Source organism: Psammomys obesus, unplaced genomic scaffold (assembly GCF_907164565.1).
Source record: "Psammomys obesus unplaced genomic scaffold, mPsaObe1.curated_primary_1811, whole genome shotgun sequence".
Taxonomy (NCBI): domain Eukaryota; kingdom Metazoa; phylum Chordata; class Mammalia; order Rodentia; family Muridae; genus Psammomys; species Psammomys obesus.
In genome coordinates, this window is record NW_026592811.1 from 23,101 (window position 1) to 29,378 (window position 6,278).

At 38.2% G+C, this 6,278-nt stretch overlaps 1 pseudogene; it reads right to left on the reverse strand.

Moving 5' to 3' along the window:
• Positions 1–4,355: 4,355 nt before the first annotated feature.
• On the reverse strand, positions 4,356–5,961 carry LOC129683191 (60 kDa heat shock protein, mitochondrial-like; annotated as a pseudogene).
• Positions 5,962–6,278: the final 317 nt, after the last annotated feature.

Genomic DNA, 6,278 nt, shown 5'->3' on the forward strand with positions numbered 1-6,278 from the left:
GGGATACAGAGTCTCTTTTGTCACAAATGAAGGATCCACTACTTAGATTGGTTTACATCTAGGTGAGTTGTTGCTCAAAGGTTTCTAAAAGGGTTCCTCAAATGACTCAGGCTGTTCCCAAGACTGGTTGTTCTCCACAAACTGATAGCAAGGCACAACTGCTGAAGACAATACCTATACAAACCATAAAACATAGAGAAGTTGAGTGGGTGCCTAAATAAACCCTTTACCTCAAATTTCTAGTTTCTTTGGTATGAGAAGGTACCCTAACGGCTACCAAAAGAGAAACATCAACACCAAAATACAGCACTGATTATCTAACCAAGAACAAGAGACTAGGTATCCCAAGGAAATAAGGCAAAAGAAAATACTACTGCCAAAAGAAGTAGCAATGACACCTCATAAAATTCTGCTTTATTCATAGAGTAGTTCTCTGCTCAGGCATCACCAGAGAAGCTTCTTTCTGTTGAAAACAAGTATAGAGACCCACAGCCAGAAGTATTTGCAGAGAATGAGAGACCTTGAAACACTCAGCCCTAAATGGGTTGTCTCTATTAAATCTCTCCTCAAGACTCAGGGAATCCTGTGGAAGACAATTTCAAAAAACAGTAGGAGCCAATCAAAGCCCCTAAGCACTTACAGAGACTGATGCAGCAAGCACAAGCCTGAATGGGCCCTCTGCATACACACACACATACACACACACACACACACACACACACACGCGCACACACACACACACACACACACACACACACACACACACACGCACACACACACACACACATACATATCTATATAATTTATATGTATTATATGTAAATTATATAATGTATATTTTCCAATCTATTATGCATTTTCTTTGGTTCTTTTTCTTCTGTTTGTTTTGTTCAAATCCAGTGTGTTAGTTTTTGTTTTACCTTATTATAATTTATTTTATTTTATTTTTATAACTTAGAAGCCTCTTTCTAATGAAAGACAGAAAGTGTGCGAAAACAAAATTAAAGAAGACCCTATATTTAAAAAATCATAATGAAAAAAAATCAAATGACTTATCTTTTTCCAATGGAATATGTCCACATCTATCTCAGAATCCAAACATACAAGATACTGAGAATTATAAAGTTTCTGGTTTCCCAGTATTTTTCTGGCAGTACAAATAATTCTTCACAATAAAATATAAACTCTCACAGGACAAAATTCTCTGTTATGTTATATAAAAGCCATGGAATAAATATCTGTATTTTAAGGAGGAAATGATACTGTTATGCCCACTTCTTGAGACCCCCCCCCCCAAAAAAAAAAGCACCAGGAACTGACTCCACTGCAAATACATGAGGGTTCATTTGATACAAGTTCAAGCTTGGGCAGCAAGTTCCCTGTGAAAACAGAGAAGTATACAGTCCTGAGGTCTGGGGGGAACAGGGTTTTTAAAGGGCCAAACCACAAGCAAGGAATTTCCAAGCCTTGGTCTATTTTAGACACCAAGGCCATAAGAGTTTTGGCCCATCCATCTGGAGAGTATCTGCTCCTGTTAGGGAGGGCGAATGATTAGCACATCTTGGTTTTTTTTTTTTTTTTTTCTTATTAGGAGGATTATGTGATCTTTGTCACTAGCTAAGGGCTATCTGGGTGGGTTGTCAGGCAATGGTATCTCTCAAGCTCAAGTCTGATTACTTTTCTGCACCAGGGTGGGTCTGTCTCAACTTGCCCACTTCTTTGTCTACTTTGTCTAAACTTGTACCCAGGACCACAGTCATGTTGCACCAGGAAACTTGCTCTGTACCAGGCTGGCCTTAAACTCAGAAATCTGCTTGCCCCTGTCTCCTGGAATTAAAGGCATTCACCATCACCATCCAGCCTGTCTGCCAGATCACACAGAACTAAAAGTTCTTTGGATGTGATCTCTTGCCAAGAGCAGCTATGGTCTGAATTAAAAATCTTCTACGAAAGTGCTTATATATTCATACAAATTTGCATTATTTCGAAGACTTTTTATTTAAAGAGATCTAAAGGCTTGGGGAAGTAGGATCAGTTGGGGAATGGATTACTTGTATATACATAAGTGATTTAAACACATTGTGTGCATAAGAGCAGGCAGTTTTTCAGTGAGGATTAAGGAAATTTTAAGAAATTAAGGCTTATATTCTTCCATAGCTTTAAGTAGTTCACTTTGTTAGGCTCAGGAAACATAATCTGCCCAGACATTTTCACAGGACATTAAGTATCACCCACTTCTGACTTCCTTGGATTGATCAGAAGAGATGATCAAAGCTCAAGGTGTTTCTTCTTCTTTTTTAATTTTTTTAAATTTTATTTTTCTTATTAGTTACAATTTGTTAACTCTGTGTCCCAGCTGTATCCCGCTCCCTCATTCCCTTCCCAACCCCACCCTCCCTCCCTCAGCTTCTCCCTGCCCCTTTCCAAGTCCACTGATAGGGGAGGACCTCCTCCCCTTTCATTTGACCCTGTTTTATCATGTATCTTCAGGGCTGGCTGCAAAGTCCTCCTCTGTGGCCTAACAGGACTGCTCCAAGGTGTTTCTTCTTTAAACCACCAGTCCTTGGAAACGTAGGTAAGATGGGAAATTATCCGATTTTTCCATTTGAATCTACCAATGAGTATACTCAAAGAAAGTACATTCTGAAAGATGATAAAGTTGTTGACTGCTCTTTGATCACTTCCTCCTGGTGTGGCAGCCTTGGCAGGCCACAGAAGAGGATCCAGGAAGTCTTGATGAGACTTGATGATCTAGGGTCAGATGGCGGGGAGGGGAGGGTTACCCATTTAAATGGACTAGTGGAAGAGGTGGAGGAAAGAGGAGGGGAGAGTAGGCCTAGGACAGTGGGCTTGAAATAGATGAGGGAGGGGCTACAATCGGGATTTAAAATGAATGAGTTGTAAAAAAAATAATTTAAAGGAAAAAAAAAAGAAAAATAATATCAGGAACTCAGGTAGAAGAGGCAAGGAAACTCAAATTCATGGAAAATCTTAAAGGCAGGCCAGAAAGAAGCAGAAAACAGTTCATACTTAGACTGAAAGCTCCTCGTGGAGAAAGAGGCTGCAAAGTCTCATGCATAAAACCTGGAGAGAGTCAGCCAACCCTAGTGACAATAGATTGCTGGTCCTGGTCATAAAAGAAACCCATGGCACTTTTAGGCCTTACATTCAGCACATGCAGTTAATGTGGTAGTGACATACTGTTTCTTGCATTGAAGGCTTACAGACAAATATTTCCAATATCTAGGAGTGCTATAACCAGTGGAAATCTTTAAATGGAGCTTAACATTCGAATATAAGCCACTCTGTACACATAAATATATGGAATATTCACAATAATCACTAGCCACAGAACTTAAGAACTTTTTGTCAAAGTGTCTCTGTGGAAGCCTGAAATAAAATACACTCATAGAGATGGGGAATCTCTGATATAAACCCACTTAAGGAGTTACACAGTAAGGAATTTTATTGTAAAGTACATTAATGTTGCTGGCCTATATTCTCTGTGGTAAGAAAAGACTACCCACCTTTGATTTAGTTAAAATAAGGCTTCCTGGCCTAGAGCCAAAGGCCAACAAGTTGTGTTTGCTTTATTTTGTTTTTGTTTTGTTTTATTTAATGAAAACTCTCACTCTAAGGAGTAAAAAGAGTGATTCTTTTATATCCTTAATTCTTCAACACATATTGAGAATAAACCTTGGAGTTGACAATTGATATACCAAGGGGTGCACAGCCTGGGAATCTCTGTAGTACGTACAACCATGTCTAGCTCAAAAGCTCGAAAGCTAATTAACACCAGAAGTACTTACTAGTTTTCCATAAAGTTAAGTATTTTGAGTGAATGCTGCCTTATCACTGGCATTACATTTTGGATTGGGCCTGAGGCTTAGCTTGTATGTGTATTTTAGTAGAAACAGACAAAAATTACACTAGTCTCTTCTTAAGAACAATTCCTGACCTATCTAGTATACTGTGACCTGGAAAGACATTTCTTAAACCCAAACATGATAAGAAGGAGAATATTTTAATAACCTACATTTTCTGTTTAGTTTTTATTTCATTTGTTACTCATTTAGGGTTATTTAAATTTCTTCATTCAAAAATATAAAACAAATTATATTTATGTATGGACAGTGACAGTAGTAAACAATGTAAATTGTCAACTGAAAACAGTAACTGATAGTTATAGTCCTTAGGAAATATTTTCTTCAGTCATTCTCTTCAGGAGACTTCTCTGAAGTTATTGGTGAGGCATTTATTTTGAAATTCCAGTCACAATTCATTAATAGTGACAAAACCCTATTTTAGGAGTTAGATCATGTCATCTCCCATGCCCTCTTCCATTGCACTCATTGTTACCATTCGTCCCACTCTTCTGCAGGGATTTCTGTCACTATAGCTTCCACTGTACATAACCGTTAAGCTACCTCAGCAGCATCCAATAAAGCAGTTCTTCCAAACACTATGGGATCAACAATTCCCTTGTCTACCATCTTTACATAATCTCCAAACAGAGAATTATAACCAGCTTCTTAGGAGCTTTGCAGAATTTTCTCAGCTATCAAAGATTGTTCAACACCTGCACTTTTAGCAATAGTCATTGCAGGAAATTTGAGTGCCCTTTAAATAACTTTTATACCTATTTTCTGATCTTCACTAGAGGTGTTTACTGAATCAAAGGCTGGAATACATTGAAGCAGAAAATGCCCTCCTAGAACAATGCCTTCTTAAACAGCTGCTCTTGTAGAACTGAGGAAATTTGTAACTTCATTTTCACTTTCATTTCAACATAATTTGTCTCTCCAGACTTGACAATAGCTACTTCATCTGAAGTTTTAAAGAGCCTCTCATTCATCTTTTCCCTTCCAGAGTCACTAGTTGTCATGTGCAACTTCTTAATGATTTCTTGAACATGTTTTTCAATTTTAATTTCCTTCCAAAATATAGCATTGTCTTTGGTGATGTTAATGACATCTCCTAACTTTGCTAAGTCATGAGCTTGAACATTTTCAAAATTTAGATCACATCACTCTTCTTTAAATATGGTACCATACAAAGCAATAGTCACATCTTTATGCTGGTTCTTCTCATTGTTTCAAAACCCTGGAGTTTTGATTGCTACAACCTAAAGACCAACTTTTAGCCCAGTCAGTAATACTGAATTTAGATCTTCTCCATCAGCAGATTCAGAGATTATATCCAAGGGTTTCCAGTGAGCACTGGTAATTTCAAAAGTAGGTACAATGGACTCAATACTAGAAATTTTCTTTTAACTCTACAAAATGTAAGCCTCACCTTTTTGACACTTTGATGTGTTAGTCAAATATGGGGAAACATATCCTGCATCAAATTTCCTTCCTTCAATAATTTATAATTCATCATTCAGGGATTTTCCATACCTCACTGTGGTAAGGGACTTTCTTCCAGTCATTTTTAATACATCAGAAATATAATGTCTTTGTCTACATTTGTAGACACTTGTACAAAGTGCAAAAATCTGAGCAATTACTTCAGGGGTTGTCACAGGTTTAAACTGTTTATAAGTTCAGCAATTACAGTAACAACAGTCAACATCAACAGGTAACATCACACCTCCCTACCTCCCACCAGGCTGGCACCTTTGCTGATCTAGTAAAAGTCCTACTTGGAAATAGAACATGCCAGAATAGGAGCAGTGGTAGTGCCACTACAAGCCTCTTCATTTGTGTTACTTGCAACACAACGCTCAGATTTTTATATTTGTACTTTAAATCAATTGATTTGCAACAGTCACCCTATCTTTTGTCACTTCTGTACTTCCACAATTTGTTCTATTATCAGTGTTATTCTCTTTGGCACCATTGTAACAGCTTTAGCATTAGCAAAATGATCCACATCTTGATAGATTAAGGCTTGGGCATTCACACCAAAGTTTATATCTCGGTCATGGGCCTGAATGAGATGAAGAATGGTCTTTTGTGGCTAAAGATTCTGTTAGTTGAAGTGTTTCTGAGGGGCATAGGTGGGTGGCGGAAATATAGGCTCAGAGAGGTGGCCCCTCAGAGAGGGAGGTCATTTGTTTCTATTTAATACAGAGTTTGTTATATAATCCAGGTTGACCTCCACTTCACAATTCACTGGCTTCCATTTTAGGTTTGGATGGGTGCTCTGGTCCCCTTGTGGGCCCTAGTGGACTGTGAGGGAGGCTTTCATACCACTCAATAGTACACGTTTCCATGTCTACTGGCAAGCCACATGACACAAATGGAGGACCCCTACAAACTGGTAGAGCCCCCTAT